This window comes from Trachypithecus francoisi, unplaced genomic scaffold (genome assembly GCF_009764315.1).
Source record: "Trachypithecus francoisi isolate TF-2019V2 unplaced genomic scaffold, Tfra_2.0 Lachesis_group4, whole genome shotgun sequence".
NCBI classification, from domain to species: Eukaryota; Metazoa; Chordata; class Mammalia; order Primates; family Cercopithecidae; genus Trachypithecus; species Trachypithecus francoisi.
The window spans coordinates 131,780,363-131,799,044 of record NW_022681469.1 but is presented as its reverse complement, the minus strand read 5'-3'; the positions used below and the strand labels follow the sequence as shown (position 1 = coordinate 131,799,044).

The window sequence follows — 18,682 nt, the reverse complement described above, 5'->3', positions numbered from 1 at the left end:
ATAATAATAGCTAACATTCAGTGAGTGTTTCTATGTGTCAGGTCCTGTTCTAAGAATTTTTCATGAATTAACTCATTTAATCTTCACTCAACCCTATCTGGTAGGCACGGTTTCAATCTTATGAGTTAAGAGTAATGCAGCCAGTAAATGGTAATGGTGGGATTTATACACAACAACCAGGTGCAAAGATGGAGCCCACATACATGACAACACCACATATTCCGCTCTATTGTATCCACTGCTGACCACCAGCAGAGCCCAGGGAGGAGGCGGGTTCCTCTAATACACTTGACAACACTTCTAAGATGTCTTTATGAATAGAATAGAAAGTTGAAGTTTGGCAATTGCACTGTTAAGCATGTTATTAATAACCAGTGAACCAAAGAATGCTATCCTCCCAGCTTAGCGGAGGGAGCTCCTTAGTGGGATGTCATGTGGCATCTTAATATGTTTATGTAATCTGTGGATACGGAGAGACACTGGATGCCTGAATCCAATCCTAAGGGACTTAGAGAAAGTGGATCAGGAACTTTGGTTCCAAAGATCAACTCCATGTTCATGTGCATGGCCTAAGCATAACACTGTAAACAATTTCCAGTCTTCTCCTTGTACTCCTATCAACATTGAGATGTATTTGAGAAAAAACAAAAAGAGAGAGAGAGAGAGAGAGAAAAGATCGCAGGCTGTACTGTGTTTGCTAATGGTTAATTAGGTAATTAATCTATAAGACAACTTTTTTTTATCCTTTTTTTTTTTTTTAAGGGCAGAGACACATACCCTTCCAGGAGAAGATGGCTCAGATGAGAGAGACTTCAAGCCATATCACATGAAGAAGAGTCACAGTAATTGAAGATGATTAATCCTCAAAAGAGAGTGTTTAGGTAAAATTTGAGGGCTATCTTCAAAGATCTGAAAGACTACTTCATGGAGGAAAGATGTGAAGACCCGGGACCAAAGATTACAGGGGAGTGGATTTGCGTAATTGCTGTGCAAGGAGGGAACAATTATGACAGCGAATGTTTACTGAGTGCTCACCATGCATGCACTAAAGTTAAGGTCTTTATATGCCTTAGCTACAAGGTTGTAGATCAAATTCATACTCATCACTACAAGCATCTCAAGAGCATTGTTAGTAAAGGCTCCATTTATTGACTACTTATTAAATTACCTCATTTAATAGTTGTGCTATTGACTTTTGTTATTATATCATTACTGTTTTTTAGATGAGGAAATACAGAAGTTAAGTTGCTTTCCTGCAGTCACCCTAGTTACTGGCAGGAGGGAAGAGGGTTGCAGGCGAAACACCTGTCCTCCCCCAATTCAGAAATACCTACATTGGCTCTACCGGAAAAGTCAAAGGCAGTTAGGCATTTTCTTCTAATTGGCAAAGGAAATAAGTTGGGGGCTGGGAGGCATCAGAATCAAGGTGGAAAACTAAGCTCCCTTTTAAGATCCTCCCCCTCAAGAGCCATCTGGATCCAGGCACTCTTGATACTAATACTGCCTCCCAGAGTCATGCGTGTAATAAGGAGTTAGATCAGAGCTGTTCATTAAAAAATAAGGTGAGCCACTAATGAGAGCCTATGTATAGCCTTACATTTTCTAGTAGCCACATCAGAAAATGTAAAAAGAAACTGGTTAAATTAATTTTATGTATGCTTATATGTTAACCCAATACATGATGAACCCAATGGACTTATTACATCAAACTATTCTCATGTATTGCAATAATGTCATCAACATAAAAATACTTAAGTTAGTTTACGTTCATTTTAAAACTACTAAATTGTATGTCTGTTTTACAGTTACAGAACATCTCAGGGCTAGCCACATTTCAAGTGCTCAACAGCTGCCTGTGGCTCTTGAGGGGGAGGATCTTAAAAGGGAGCTTAGTTTTCCACCTTGATTCTGATGCCTCCCAGCCCCCAACTTATTTCCTTTGCCAATTAGAAGAAAATGCCTAACCGCCTTTGACTTTTCCGGTAGAGCCAATGTAGGTATTTCTGAATTGGGGGAGGACAGGTGTTTCGCCTGCAACCCTCTTCCCTCCTGCCAGCTAGGCTGGGAGTTAACGTTTTTGATTTCTGCTTTGAAAATGATTTAAGTAGGTTGCATGAATTAAGTAATTTATTCTAAATACCAAATTAGGGGTAGAACGTCTTGCGTTATGCAAAATTAGGAAGTCCCTGGCTTAATTGGTTAGAAATACGTCTTGTAGCTTCAATTGCAGTGTTAGTAAATACATAGATGTCGACGGAGAGGGAGGAAATGTTTTGTTATTTTTGCCACTCTGTCCAAGGGTAGAGGCACAGCGTCAAAACGAACACGTCTTAAAGTAGCGTTCAAACAGCCCACCGAAGTTTCCCCTTAATATCCGGAACCGGTTGCCAAAAATGAAAAAAAGATGTGAAAAGATTCTACTCGCTTTTGGCCTCCCGGAGGTGGCGCTATGAAGGTGACGGAGTTAATTAGTGCTTCCAAACGCCGTGTGTGAGCTCATCGAAGTCATGCTCTGCACACATATTATTTATAGCAGATCTGAGGCATGCATGGTGTTTGACATTTCTGTCTTTATAAGTAGGGGGACTTCAAAAAGTCGTGGGCATTTCCCTAGGCAAAGTGCAGTGGGCAGGGACCAGGGTGCGGGCGCAAGGCGAACGCGCAGACCACGAGTGTCCTGGCGCAGGTGCCAGGGGCGGCGGCTGCAACTCCGCAGCGTCCGCTCGGGAGGAGAGTTCGCGGCTGATCTCCGGATGCCTTGCAGATGCAAAATGTGTCTCTGGCCAGCAGGAGGAAGGAAGAGGAAGTGAGAGCAGCGGCAGCCGGCGGTGCAGCAGCCGGCCGACCCAGAGTGTAAGTGCGTGTGCTGGGGCGAGCGGGAGCGGGCGAGAATGGGCACAAGATAGAGGTAGAGCCACCCACGCCGCCGCGGCCCCACGCTGGGCCACAGAGCCTCCAGTTCCCCTTCAATGGTGGCGGGTTGCCGCAGCTCTGATCGCCGGGAACCCTTGCCGCTGCTGTCCTGCGACCCCTAGCAGGTTCGTAAAGTTTCCTGGGCTGGCGCCGCGCCCCGACTTCCTGACCTCGGCGCGGCAGGGGAGGGGGCCGGGACTGGGGCCGGGAGGAGGCGTCCTGCTCCGGGGGACTCCGGGCGCCGCGGAGACACTTTTGTTTCCTCCCTGGGGGCGCCGCGGCTCGGGCAGGGGTGGCCGCCGCGCTCGGCAGGGTGAAGGCTGCGGGCGCGTCGGGGCGCTCTGCAATTGGGGAAGTCTGAGCTCGGGGGATGGTGGGAGTGGGAGTGGGAGCGGAGGGAGGGGGCGCTGGAGGTGAGGCGCCGGGGGATGAAGCGCAGGGCCCGGGGCCCGGGAGCCCGCCGAGACGTTTCGACCAGGGTCTGCGGGAGGGGGACGCCGGAGGGTTGCGACGCTGGCGCGGGTTTGTTGGGGAAGGGGGATGTGGGGCTGGGACCTTGGAGTCAAGATTCCTATAGAGCCAGAGAAGCGGCTGGCGGCTCGGACTCTGCGTCTTCTCCTGCACTCAGGGATGGGAGGGAATCCCCCGGCGAGTGCGCTCGTGGGAGGAGGCGGTGATGGGCGAGAGGGATGGGGGCCAGGAGGGCCGGAGAGGGCGGTCTGGGCAGCCGGGAGCCCCGGAGGCTCCGGTTGTAAATACTCTCCTCCCAGGGACACACCGGGGTCTCCGCTGAGACCGGGAGAGGCGGCGGGGGGCTTTGTGGAGCTTCGCGGAAATCTCGGCTTCGGAGAGGGGATGCACCGGGCGCGCCTTCAGAGAAGGGGGCGGCGGTATGCCGGGGGCCGGGGAATCGGAGCGGAGAGTGGCGACCGCGATCGCCGGAGTATCTTTGAGGAAGAGGAAATACAGAACTCAGCTGTCCCGGGGGTGCGCGCGTGTGTTTGGGATTGGGAAGTCGGTGCTGTGCCGCGCGCGCGCGCGAGGTGGCGTGAGTGTGTGTGTGTGTGTGTGTGTGTGTGGTGTGTGTGCGCGCGCGCGCGCGCTCGTGTGTGTGCGCGCGCGTATGTATGTGTGTGTGGTGTGTCGTCGGTGTAAGTGTGTGTGTGGGGTGGGTATTGGTGTGGGGGGGTGTTGTCGGTGTGTGTGTGTGAGTGTTACCGCACAGCCAGGAACTACCCGCCCAGTGACCCTCTCCAGCCTAGGGGGCGATTTGAAGTTGGAGACGGGACGGGACCTGCCTTGACCTAAAGGACCAGGCTCAGGCTTGGTCCCAGGTAGTGACCCAGCTCTGAGAGCCCCTGGACAGCCCCGAGACCCAGTGAACGTATTTGGGATGCCCCTTGCGCTGGATCATGGGCTTCCCAACAGCGCTGGCCCTGAATGATTCGGGCCTAATTCGTTATGATTAAGACTTCAGATAACCTAAGGCAGGGGTTGGGGCCTCAAGAAGCGAAGGCTCCCTGTTGGGCGCGGCCGGTGACTTGGGGATGAGGCTATGGGAGAATATCTGAGTGTTTCTTTTTTGCTTCTATAAAGGTAATTAATGACCTGTATTTACATACCAAAACCCTGCGAGCAACTTTGGGACATAGAGGGATATAATCCTTCTCAGAATCACTTTGAGATTGCAAAGACTGGCAGCAGCTCTTATTGGGGTCTCCTCTGGCCCCATATTATCTCTGGGTTCTCAGGTTCTCCTCTGGGTTCTCATATTATCTCACCTCCATGCCTACTTTCCAAGGTTGTTTCAAGGATTATTGTCCCCCAATTTATAGATCTAGGGGAAAATAATGGTAAGTTAGGAGGCGAGATCCCCTGCAGACACATCGCATACATTTAATTTTTCTTATAGCTGACCTTTTGAAGCTTTACTCTTTACTGTTGTATATTTCCTATCTCTGGAAGGCTGTGGTTAAATGTGGGTGCTGCCTTTTTTCTACTCTGTTTTGTTTGTTTGTTTTTATTAGGTTGGTAAATTGTGAGGAAATGACCTGGACTGCTGGGACTCTTGGGGAGGGGTTGTGTCAGGAGGGTACTGAACTGGAGAACAAGAAGCATGGTAGGTATCAGGGAGGGGCAGGCTGGGAGGCAGACCCGGCTAGGAGGCAGACCGGGCTGGGAGGCAGACCCGGATGGGAGTCTGGGGAAACTCAGGGCCTGGAGCAGTCATTGGGCAAGAAGATGGGCAGTTCTAGTGATGGCCATGCTTACTGTCCTTGGTAACTGCAGGCACCCTCACCGTCTTACGTTCTTCTTTTTCACTGAGTTCTCTCCCTAGGGCCTTTGCGCATGAAATTACAGGAGGAGATATTCTCCCACATGTCCAGATGACTGACTTCCCCTGCTTCCTTCAGGTGTCTGCCCAGCTGTCAGCTTATAGCGGGCCTTCCCTGGCTACCCCATATAAAATAGCAGCCAGACACTCCCTGGGCCTCTTATGTTACTCAGTTTTTTGTCTTAGTACCTTTTACTCCCTGGCATTATACAGTCATTTGTGTATTTGAGTATTGTCTCTCTCCCTGTTAGAGCAGAAGTTCAATGAGGGTAGTGATTACCTTGTCTTGTTTACAGCTCCAGAACTTAGATGGATTCTTAGCATGACTTCAATGCTCAATAAGTGTTTGTAGACTGACTAAAGGAGAGGTAGCTATATTGGGAGACATCCACCAGGGAAATATACCAGGAAAATGTTGCAGCATTAGTGCAAGTGAGAAGCCCACGTAATGGGCTTTTGTTTTTTCCCCCGTCCTTTCCCCCATGCCAAGCCACTCTTCTTTTAGACCCTGTTCTGCCTCGAGTAGACTCCTCCCTTTTTCAGCCTGAAGAAAGGAACAGAGGGATGATTCCTTGAGAGATTAGACAACCAGTGCACTTAATAACACATAACCAGCTGGGCGTGGTGGCTCACGCCTGTAATCCCAGCACTTTGGGAGGCTGAGGTGGGTGGATTGAGATTGAGACCATCCTGGCTTACATGGTGAAACCCAGTCTCTACTAAGCAAAATACAAAAAATTAGCCAGGGCTGGTGGTGAGTGCCTGTAGTCCCAACTACTCAGGAGGCTGAGGCAGGAGAATGGTGTGAACCCTGGAGGCAGAGCTTGTAGTGAGCCCAGATCTTGCCGCTGCACTCCAACCTGGGCGACAGAGCGAGACTCTATCTCAAAAAAAAAAAAAAAAAAAAAACCCACAAAAACAAAAACAAACAAAGCAAAAAACCCCCACATAACCATTCCAGATCTGGTGTTTCATCACTCTCCTTGGAGAAGGTCTTTTAAAGAAGTCTGTGTTAGGGCCGGACACGGTGGCTCAAGCCTGTAATCCCAGCACTTTGGGAGGCCGAGGTGGGCGAATCATGAGGTCAGGAGATCGAGACCATCCTGGCTAACATGGTGAAACCCCGTCTCTACTGAAAATACAAAAAACTACCTGGGCGAGGTGGCAGGCGCCTGTAGTCCCAGCTACTCAGGAGGCTGAGGCAGGAGAATGGTGTAAACCCAGGAGGCGGAGCTTGCAGTGAGCCGAGATCACGCCACTGCACTGCAGCCTGGGTGACAGAGCAAGATTCCGTCTCAAAAAAAAAAAAAAAAAAAAAAAGTCTGTGTTGCTTTAGCCTGGGAGGAAGGGCATTATTGTAAGGGGATTGAAGTCAGAGGCATCTGCTGTATCCCATTCTGCTCTCCTAGGATATGGAGGTGAAGACAGGAGGCTGTAAGGGAGACTGTGTGGCAGATGCAGGGGAGATGAGAAATGCCTAGGAGAAGAAAAATGAAAGTGAGGAAACATGAAGGTCTTCTGCAGGTGCAGCTAAGTCTTGAACATTGACTAAATTACTGTATTGAAAAGAAGGTAATACTTGAGTGTTTCAAAGTAATTTACCCCCTTTGGGTGTCTGGTGTGAGTGGGTGGGGAGGGTGGGGAAAGGGCTTTGAAGTCTTTGCCAGAGGATGTGGCTGGGGGTGAGGCAAGGAGCTCACTTTGCTTACTTCATCATCTTGCCTAATGCTCAAGGGTTAAAGGTGATCGTTCCTATGAAGGTAACATATGCCTTCTAGATCTAAGACAGTGGATACCATTAAGGTTCGTAGCTCAAGCTTGTAAACACTTTTTGGTGCCTGAAACCATCCAAGTAGATAATTTGGTTTATAAGACATTCTGTTGAATTTGGAAAATGTGGTGGATTAATAAACCTTCTCTGCATCACAAAGCCTGGAGTGTTTGCTACTAATTGTGCAACTCTAGTTCTGGTTCCTTCTAATCAACCAGAGAAGTATTTTTTAAGCTTAGGGTTGTAACCCATGAGTGGACCATGGTATCACTTTAGTAGGCCAAGACCAGCAGTTTAAAACATGAAAGAGAAAAGTGTGGAAAACAGAATTTCGTAAAACAGACACCCAGTCTTCATGTCAAAGTATTTCTCAATGTGGCTAATGATTTTTAAAGTCTGTTTCAATAATTCTGGGGAAAACTACATCTGTAACTAACTTGCCAGGGATTCTGATGAAGATGTTCTAGAGGGCTATCCTTTTAAGAAATACTTAGCGATCTCCTTTAAACCAAATACTGTTAAACCAAATACTGTTGGTTTAATCCCCCTGCAAGAGATGCTATTTCCAAATGTTGAACCAGATGCAGTTCTGTCAGCTGTTGACTTAACTTTTAAAAATGCTACTATTTGTAGAACTTACCAGTGTGCTAGGCCCTGATGCTGACATCTTGGAGGAACTAGAAACTCAAGTGACATGCTTTTCACTTTAGTGATGCAGAGAGGCAGTAGCTCCCTTTGCAATAACTCTTTAACCTTACTTAGAATAAAATCGACAGGATATCCCCTTTACTCACCAAGTTTTAGTTTAGAACTTTTGAGGTCTTTGGAAATTTACTCTGCTCAACTTCTCCCTTCATATTTTACATCTAGTGTTCCCCATATGAATGATTCGAATTACGAAGACAGCTGTAATCTCTTCTGGTGGCAGCCACAATGCTGGGATGCATGATTAGATGAAGCATTTTAGCTGACCTGGGCTTGGATTGGCTGTCGAAGGAAGAAAGTCAAAGGCTGACAACTCAGCCTGCACAACATAGCGAGACCACATCTCTCAGAAAGTTAAAAAATTAGCTGGGTACAATGGCATGCACCTGTAGTCCCAGCTACTTGATAGGCTGAGGCAAGAGAGTGGCTTGAGTCCAGGAGTCTGAGGCTGCAGTGAGCTGTGATTGCACCACAGTGCTCCAGGTTGGTTGACAAAGAGTTAAGAGATGGGTAATCCCATCTCTTAAAAAAAAAAAAAGTCTGAGAACTTCTGCACTGCCCACAATGAAAGGATCATGAAGGACAGTCATTCCACAGGGTGTGGCTCCCAGGACCATGTGTGTGGCCACGAAAGCCTTCCAGTATGCCAGCACAGCGTTTTTAGGTTTGGCAAAGCCAGCCTGCATGTACAATGCACACACTGGTTGCAATGCTCAGTTCCCTGGATACTTTGGGTTGTCTGAGTGTGAACAATTGGAACTTATCTATATTAGCCAGAACTAAAGCCTGCAAAGCCATATCAGGATTCCTGATTACATTAACTACTTGTGTGTTAGTGCTATGTTTTCTAACCTGTTGCAATATAAGTGCAGGTATGGTATGAGCAGAATTTGGTCACTGGCCTGAGGTGGGATGAACAGTTAAGTATCAGATAGGACTATGTGTGGGAGAAGAAATGCTAGCTCATCAAACGGAATTAACTACAGTAACAAACGGGCATAGTGCTGAGTCGAGAAATTAGTCACATGTATAAATAGAAGGAGATGATTCTCAGTGTTCCGGGCCCCCACAAACACTGATTTCCAGAATCTGAACAGAACTATTATTGGAACTTCAATTTTAGGAATTGAGGCTACAGTTTTGACTGCTTTAGTTCTAACAGTTAAGGTAGGAAACAAAACTTTCATCAGTAGAAAACACTGGAAAGGCACAACTTGCTAGACTATAGGACTGCGATGTGTTCAGTGGGTTGTACTCTGCATAAGGAATGGTGGTTTGAGGGAATGATAATCAGGTAAGCCCTACATGGCATTCTCTGGGTGGAGCTGGAGTCACAGGATCAAGGCAACATGTTTCTCTGTGCCCTGACACACCCTTCCTCTGGGGTTGCTGTTTTGGAAATGATGGGGAACAATCAGAATAGTATTGTTATCCCATTTTACAGATGTGGCTTGAAGAATGAAATGTCACAAGGATACTTAAAGAGTGCATCTGAGCCTTAAACCCATTTTTTCTGACTCATTTTACTGTGTTGCTTCTTTCTGCTGCACCATGATGTCTGTGCTGGTTAGTCCCTTCTTTTGTTGGTTCCCTGGACTTGCCAGCCTCTGAGGCCAGGATCCCATGTGGAGCTATGCTTCAGTGGCGTCCCGAGAGGCTCTTCACTCCTGTGTATCCTGCACATGGATGTGCCCTGGGTTGCCGTGGTATCCAGGGATGTCTCTGCTGCCACTGAGTCCTAGTTCTTCAGAGTCAATCCCTCTCTTTGGGTATCTCATTCTAAAGTTGACCTTAATTTTGAGAGTCAATGGATTCTTCTCTCAGGGACAGTATGCCCATCAACCGACTTCATGATATTGAAGCGTATGAGCCAGAATGCAATTTATTAATAAAAAATGAGAACAGTATTTGCCAAGAAGAATGGGCATCTATTCTTCAGCCAATATTTTTCCTCTCTGGATGAGTCATGGTAAAGGCAAAAGCATGGAACCACCTGGGAAGGAACCAATTGGAAGGGAAATATACTTGACAGTGTTTTCCAGCTTATTGTAACTTTTGCTCATTCTCTTGTTGATGGATTCATACCAACTAAGGAAACCAGAGACAGGAGTCCTTTGACTGGGATGGTTTCTCCTTTGGACGAGGCTGAGGCTAATTGTACAGTTCTTTTTCTACTTGTAGGCTGTTGGCCATTTTACTAACCCATTATTTCAGGCAGTGTCAGTCTCAGTGCTGTTGACATTTCGGGCTGGATGATCCTTTGTTGTAAGGGCTGTCCTGTGTACTGTCGAATGTTTACTGTCTTCCCTGGTCGCTGTTCACTAATGCTAGTAGCATTACTCGTTTGTGACAACCCCAGATGTCTCCAGGTATTGCAAATTGTCCTGTCAACTCTCCTGTCCCCAAGCTGAGAACCGCTGCTTTGTCTTCCTGAGTTAGCAAGACCAGTTGTGTGTTATCAGATAGTCCAGACTTTCAACAGCAGTTATAAGTGCCCTGGTTTTCTACTTACTGGTTATTCCTTAGAGTCTAAGGTGGTGTATTAACAAATGAGAGGGCTCACTCTTTACGTTCATTTCTTTCCTCCAGCTCTCCAAGTTTCCTTTCTAGCTCTCTTCCCTCCCATATTGCAATTGTTCCTCTAATCCAAATGCTTTTCAAGTTTCATTTGCAGGTATGTTTCTTCCTAGTACCTGTGACTGAAAAACACTGTAGCTGGTGAGTTTTTGTCTCAGTTTCTTAACAAGGGTTTAAATTCTGACCACTAGTTACTGCCTTGACTTTACATAATGGCAATAAGATAAAGGAAATGAGGAAGGTGGGTAGCAAAGCTCAGCTTGGCTTGCTCAGAGGCCTTTGTCACAAGACAAAGGAAATGTCTGTGTGGGAATGAGTTAAGTGAGTTCAATGCCTCCTCCTTTGCTTGTCAAATCCACCTTGACTAGTTGGATAGTAACAGATATTGATATTCCATTAGTGTGACCAGGACATTGTAGCAGGTCAGGGAGAAGCCTTCACGGTACTGCTTTATGCGAAGTCCTTTCCCACTTTGTCCATTAGATTTCTGTCCTAATCTTGCCACGTTAATTTTCTTATGTAATTATCTGTCAGCCTTTTATTCACCTTCTCTGCTTGGCTGCTATCGTAGGCCAGAATACCATCGAGTGGCTTAAGTGCCATAGAAATATTGCTGGGTTATAGACTAGCTGTGACTCCCCAAGGCAGCTGCCTTCTTACAAGTCACCAGCCCTATACCAACCCTCCACCCTTCCTTCCGCCCTTTGTGCCTTTTTTTTTTTTTTTCCAGTTCAGAATTGCACTTAGAGCACCGGAGTTTTGTGCTGTGGGGTTCAGTGGCAGAGCTAGATGAGCTGTATTTTCCAGGCTGCTACGCACAATTACCCTTAATTTTGAAGAGTAATCCATTTCAAAATAATTTTTTTTTTCTGTTTTTGGCCTCTTTAGCCCAAATGCATAACCACAGCTGACTTTACCCTTGGCCCTCAGAAAGCATGTGGCTTGGGAGGTAGAGCTAGTGGAGGAGTTTGGTCAGATTGCTCATTTTTGGTCAAGTGAGGAGTGAATTCCAATAATGCTCAGTCAGGCTGGTTTTTACTTGACTCCTGTCCATCCCCCAACTCGCCCCACCCCACAGATTCCTAGATTTTTTTTTTTTTTTGAGATGGTGTCTCACTCTGTCGCCTAGGCTGGAGTGCAGTGGCGCGATCTTGGCTTTCTGCAAACTCTGCCTCCTGAGTTCAAGCGATTCTCCTGCCTCAGCCTCCTGAGTAGCTGAGATTACAGGTGCCCGCCACCATGCCTGGCTAATTTTTGTATTTTTAGTAGAGACAGGGTTTCACCATGTTCGTCATGCTGGTCTCGAACTCCTGACCTCGTGATCCTGAACTCCCCGCCTCTCCCTCCCAAAGTGCTGGGATTACAGGCGTGAGCTACTGCGCCCAGCCTCTTTTTTTTGTTTTTTTGTTTTTGAGATAGAATCTCCCTCTGTTGTCCAGGTTGGAGTGCAGTGGCATGATCTTGGCTCACTGTAACCTCCACCTCCTGGGTTCAAGTGATTCTCCTGCCTCAGCCTCCTGAGTAGCTAGGACTACAGGTGCCTGCCACCACGCCCGGCTAATTTTTGTATTTTTAGTAGAGACGGCATTTCACTATATTGGCCAGGCTGGTCTCAAACTCCTGACCTTGTGATTGGCCCACCTTGGCCTCCCAAAGTGTTGTGATTACAGACGTGAGCCACTGTGCCTGCCCCCTAGATTTCTTTATAGTGGACCTGTGCCTCATTTATTCCAATTGTGGACCACTCTGGGAAGTGACCACTAATCAAAAATTTTGATATATTAAATAATAAATGTCCTGTACATATGTGTGTGTGAGAGAGAAAGATACACACACACACACACACACACACACACACCCATGCAGCTCTCCTAATAATGAAAGGCCTTTAGAAGCAAAGAAACAGTTATATCAGCTGCTAAATCCTGTTTTCTCCAGTGCTGTCACTTTTTTTTTTTTTTTTTTTTTTTTTTGAGACGGAGTCTCGCTCTGTCGCCCAGGCTAGAGTGCAGTGGCCGGATCTCAGCTCACTGCAAGCTCCACCTCCCGGGTTCACGCCATTCTCCTGCCTCAGCCTCCCGAGTAGCTGGGACTACAGGCACCCACCACCTCGCCCGGCTAGTTTTTTATATTTTTTAGTAGAGACGGGGTTTCACCGTGTTAGCCAGGATGGTCTCGATCTCCTGACCTTGTGATCCGCCCGTCTTGGCCTCCCAAAGTGCTGGGATTACAGGCTTGAGCCACCGCGCCCGGCCAGTGCTGTCACTTGTATAGTAAGTCAGCACAAATCACATGAAATTAAACATTTTGTCAAGGAATGAATATGTTTCCATCATCTCTAGGCTTACTGCACTGCCAGGAAGCGACTTCGACTCATTAGAACTACTTTCTCAGCCGGGCGCAGTGGCTCAAGCCTGTAATCCCTGCACTTTGGGAGGCTGAGACGGGAGGATCACGAGGTCAGGAGATCGAGACCATCCTGGCTACACGGTGAAACCCCGTCTCTACTAAAAAATACAAAAAAAAAAAAAAAACTAGCAGGGCGAGGTGGCGGGCGCCCGTAGTCCCAGCTACTCGGGAGGCTGAGGCAGGAGAATGGCGTAAAGCCGGGAGGCGGAGCTTGCAGTGAGCTGAGATCCGGCCACTGTACTCCAGCCTGGGCGGCAGAGCGAGACTCTGTCTCCAAAATAAAAAATAAAAAAAAAAATAAAATAAAATAAAAAGAACTACTTTCTCAATTACTGTCCATTCTCCAGCTGAAGGTTTTTGAGAAACATTTGCTTGGGTTTATATGAGAGAAGCACAGTAAAGCTTTATTTTTTAATTGTAATATATTTTAAAAACAGATTTTGGGTTTATCCTTGAAACGTATATAAATATTTTCAAGCCAAACTATTGCTGCGCTTATAGCCCTGATCATAATGCTTCATTCAGTCATTCAGTCAGTCTACAGCCATTTTGCTTGCAATTTGTATGCTGTAGCCTGGGCACTCCATATGTGGAGAAGGGGTAGGGAGGGTTGTAACAGGCAGATCTGTTAAGAGACAGTCATAACAGTATGCTAAAGGTATGTTTACCATGATTGCAGATCACAGAGGTAGGTGTTTACAAATGAAGTGACTTTTGAGAAAGATCTGGAAAGCTGAGTATTAAAAGAAAGAATATGATATGTCCAGGGAATATAGCAATCAGGGTGGTGGAGGACAGTCTGGAAGGGGCTTTACATCAGCAATCCCAGGAGCTGGGCATTTGGATTGAGCAGAAATGAAAGCCAAAGGGTTTTAGGCAAGGAAAAGATGCAGTGGGATTCCAGTGAGAGCAACCTGGAGGATAGATTAGATGATACAGCTGGAGGGAGGGGCAGAGGAAAGATGGGAGCTCCTGCTAGGCCTGCCTAAGTAAATACATGTTCTTGGTCAGATGAATAAATAAACAAAGCAGTGTGCTTGCTGTGCCAATGAAACTTGGAGACAGGTTGCCCAGCCCCCACCTTCCAGCCTGAGCCCCTCAGCGGGTGCCAGCCAGAGTCTGAGCAGAGGGAAAGGAGGGCAGGCCTGCACACACCGTGTTTGCCTGTAGATATTGATGATAACATTAAATGATTTGCTAACTGATTGGATTTGGGAAAAAGGAAAAGCAGTCTTTGTGGTTTAAAGCGACTTAAGCACATACTTGTTAATGGAGGGTTCAGATCTCCTGTTGAGTACACAGCTGGGTGACTTCAGGTAAGTTAGTGACCTTCCTTGGCCTGGTTTTCACATCTTTCAAATATAGGTAATGTAAGTCCCTGCCTCTTCAAGTAGCTGAGATGATTAAATGCAATCATGATTGTAAAGTAGCGTACCCTAAAAGCATGGGGTTGGGTTTGCTATTATTATTGAGGTTATTATCACTGATTCAGTAGTTTCTATTCAGGCTCTTTATTAAGCTATCTTGCTAAAATCATATAAAAACATGCATTTTGTATTTAATTTTCTTCAAGTGACCTAGGTAACTCCTCCTAAAGTCTTGACTAGAATTAGTTTGCTTAATATGTCTTTTCTTCAAGAAAACAAGAAGAAAGTTGGGGTTGGCAGGGAAAGAAGAGATGTTGGTCAAAGCCAGATAGAAAGTTTCAGTTGGATGTTGGTCAAAGCCAGATAGAAAGTTTCAGTTAGCCAGGAGGAATAAGTTCTGGTGATTTTATTACACAACATGGTGGCAATAGTTAATAATTACATATTGTATATTTCAAAACAGCTAAAAGAGGGGATTTTAAATGTTCCCACCACAAAGGAATGCTAAATATTTGAAGTGATAGATATGTTAATTCGCCTGATTTGATCATTCCTTAGGTATGCATGTATCAATACATCCAATCGTACCTCATAAATATGAATGATTACTATTTGTTAAATAAAAATGAAACTTAAACCAGTACAGGAGAAGTACCAACTGTTAAAATACAGACTGGGATGAGTTATGATTGACTGTGAATTAAAATAACTGATGTAATGACTCAAGTTAGCAATTTAGGGTCCTCAAGTGAAAGCTCTTCTAAATAGATATATGTCCAGTTCAATTTGAACTAACCTGAGATTTTACTGTTTTATTGTATTATTAATTTTTTTTACTTTGGGGGGAGAGAATGGAGATGGCTCCACTGGAGCTCTTTCCCCTTTCTTGATTCCAGCTTTTGGGGCTGTTTGCATTTGTCCAAGTGTGCACAGGGGCCCTGGGAGAAACCCCATGTCACTGGAGTAACAGTGAAGGAGCAATTGGCAGGACTTTCATTCAGTTGAACTGGGTTTCATATGATTATGTTACATGTAAAAGAGGGTCAGTGGGTCCAATAATGTTTTGGAAATGTCCCTTTTTGAATCATTAGGAACCTTCCACCAAGTAGGGACTGCTGAAATGTTCATTGGCAGATGGGTGGTTGTAAAGTATTACATTTTCTTCTTTAATCTGAGCCAGATGATCAAGCTGCCAACCAGATTAGAAATTATCCTGGGGTTAAAGTAGAAAAATAAAAGAAGAATGTCTATAGTCCCAAGTGTATAGACCCAGTGTGGCCCCATTGTCCCAGCACATTCAATTACAGCAGCTTTCACTTTCAGCGTGCCCTGGATTGGACAATTCATTTTATGGCCACCTAAGTAGAAGCCACCTGCTTCCATTTCCAATCATTGTCTCTGGCTATGGCTGGTTTGTTTGGGTGCTTTTTCCACTTATTGCTTCTTCAGGAAGGCAGCAACTAGCTTACAGGCACACCAGCTCATTAAGTAGTAGCTCACGTACCCATTAAACAGTCACTTAGTAACAGCTTTTAAGGAGTGGGTTGAAAAGAGAGAAACCTTAATCTAGACACTAAAATGCCCTGGATAGAAGTAGGGGTGTCAGACAGCCATGTGCCAAACAGAAACTGCTTCTCCAAATTAGTGCTTTGAAAATGATGTCTTTTGGTCTCCACCTTGACTTCCATTACTATAGTCATGAAAATCACTTGTCTAATGACTGTATGCAAATCTTTATTGGACCTGACAAATACACAGTCTTCAGTGTGAAAAAATTCTGGTCACTTTCTTTTACCTAGGAGAGTGGTAAACATGGGTTATTCAGCAGCTAGAGTGTCCACTGTGTAGCAACGCCTCTTTTCTATATATCAGGATTGGTGTGTACCTTGAAATAGAATCCAGTGGTAAATATATGTTTAAAGACCCATAAGAAGACTTTGGTAATGAAATATGATCTACAGTAACTCCCTGGAGAGTTATGTTCATACCAAAATATCTAGCAGCTTAAGAGTGATTTCAAACATGTACCCATTTTACAGATGAGGGAATTCAGGTGTCTGGGAAGCTGGCTGCCCAACTTCACATAGACTCAAAACCATACCCTCTTCTCGGCAGCATACCATATGGTACATACCCCTGCTGCCAAGTTTTCGTCACTTTTGCCTCAGTTGAACCGGTTACACTGGATCATTATGTTGAGTTGAGCTACTTGGTGAAGGATGGTGAACAATTTGCTGCCTCAGGAGCATGTAAAAGAGCGTGATCGGGGCAGCAAACCATTACCCCAGCTGTAGCTGACTGCCTGAGGATGGTAGAGAGAAGAGCGCGTAATAGAGATTCCTTTATATACCCAGTGAGACAACCTTCCACAGTCACAAGCATTGTCATCTAATTATTGTCAACTGGCATAGGGCCATGTTGAATCTTTTCAAATGTGTTGCTAACAATTCTAGCATGTGCAAGTGTGTAATGAAACAGTCTGAGACTCGGCGTCTGGACCTGGGAATGATAAGACGGGCAGATGAGGGTGTCTGAAAATACAAGAAGTTGTGAAAATTCTCAGATTTGTTTTTATCTCAACATATATCTTTAAGACAATTTTTCATGACTAGATCAAAGCAAGGCCCAGAGAAATGGCATACCAGTAGTTTTAATGTTGAGTTTCACCTTTTCGAAACCCAGAAGTTGTATTAGGAATAGTTGGGTCCATCCTTTAGAAGTGATAAGTGCTTTGAAGAGTATTGGATCATATGCAGGGGGAGGGAAACCACCACAGGACTTTAATCTTTGGCTGGGGAGAGACTGCTGCCTTTAACTTTCGGGAAAGGGATCAGAGTATTTTAAATTCTTAATTGCTACTGTGTGCCTGAATTTGTTCCAGCATTTGATTCGGAAATACTCTTTATTTTCCTCCTTTTTCTTTTTCAAGGCTAGTCAAGTGAAGCAGTGGTAGTGGAGAAGGAACAAAGCAATCTGTAACTGGTTATGATCAATTAGTTGTAAACACCTCGGCACTTGGACCAAATGGAAATATTCATTTGTTAATTCACAGGTATTTATTGAGCACCTGCTGTGTACTGTGTGGTGTACTAGGTGATACGTAAACAATGGTGAGCCTCCTTCCGAGAGAAAAATAGGCCTGTTGTTGATTTCAACAACAGCTGGGCTGCTTACACACTAGAGGAGGAAGTATGCATTGATCAAAGGATCACACGAATAAGTGTGATGTTTGAACTCTGCTAAGGGCTGTTGAAGGGGGAAGTTACTGATGCTGGGGGAGCCTACAACAGGGAGACTAATGTAGTCAGGGAGGTCAGGAAAGAGGGTGAAAGAATGTTACTGGGTACAGACAACTAGCACATGAAGGCTGTGTAAAAGGCTGACCTTGGATGTTGCAGGAACTGGGGAGCAGAGTGCCTGAGGCAGGGAGCACTCCAGCCGTGGATTAGACTGGAGAGGAGGGCTGATTGGGATCGTGGGGCTGAGCTTTTATCAAAAGGGCAAAGGGAAGTCACTGAAGAGTTTTACCCAAGGGAGTGACGTGATCAGATTTATGCTTTGAAAAGATCCTTCTGGCTTCAATGTGTACATTTTACATCATTTAAAATTGGTCACAATGTGACTGTACAATCACTCCTGTTAGAATCTAACCATTTCTAAAAGAATCAATGTAGCCACTAGTGTCTTCTTTAAATTTTAAATAGCAATTTAAAAGAGTGATTTAGCATGGGTAATGCAACCACTTAGGAATGATGAAGTACCTAGTTCTGTGGTTCTCAGACTTCAGAATGCTTCAGAATCACTGGGGACCTAGGAAACCACATTTTTAGCAGCCTCTCAGGTGATGCAAGTGCACGTGGTCCCAGACTTCACTTTTCTCTTCTTTCAAAAAGCATCATCCTAGAAAGTGATGAGTAAAAAGAAGTTATAAACCTCAAGGTACCACCTAATCAGGCAGCTAGAAGAGGATGGAACCTCCTTAGAACCTCCTATTGCCCAGGTTTGAACCTGGATCTGTTCTCCCAATCCTGGGGGCATTTTCTTCCAGTGCACCTGAATGGATTCTAAATCCTTTCAGTTACTTTTTTCATTTATTTTCTAATCCTTTCATATGCAGCTGTTTTCTCAGATCTGTGGCTCACTCTCTGTGCGTCTCTGATATTTTACTTTTCATCTTTGTCGCCATTTAATAAAAATCTTGTTCCGTAAGTCCCAGATGAGATTTGGGGGCAGGCAGGGGTTCTGAGGGGGTGGGTTAGCCTGGCCTGATGAGGAGGGGAGATGAGAAGCCCCTCTGTGGATGTTACTTATTTTGCCCCCTGCAGCAGGAGACAGGGCATGTATAGGGGAGACTCGTTCATGATTGCCAAAATAGGGAATTGTTTTCAGAGACATAAAGACTCAGGGACACCAGGAGAATTCGCTTTTGAGGGGCTTTCCTTGAGGCACCCTGCTCTCTGGGTCTTCAAATAGTGCCCGTCTTCAAATACTGCTCAGAAGCCATCAGTGAGGGATGAGATGGGCTCATGATCTTCCCTTGCAAGTGAGCATAAGACCCCAGAATTCCTAATCAGGTGAAATCAGGTTGAAATGAATATTAAGGGG

The 18,682-nt window shown here is 45.5% G+C and overlaps 1 protein-coding gene across 4 annotated transcripts in view; it reads left to right on the top strand.

Moving 5' to 3' along the window:
- Nucleotides 1–2,311: 2,311 nt before the first annotated feature.
- Nucleotides 2,312–18,682, top strand: part of ELMO1 (engulfment and cell motility 1) — a 586,094-nt gene continuing 569,723 nt past the window's right edge. For 2 of the 4 annotated variants that reach the window (XM_033193625.1, XM_033193622.1), the window contains exon 1: nt 2,312–3,038. The gene's annotated coding sequence lies outside the window, so the exon portion shown is untranslated. The remainder of the gene's footprint in view (nt 3,039–18,682) is intronic. The other 2 variants (XM_033193626.1, XM_033193623.1) reach the window with 2 other exon arrangements.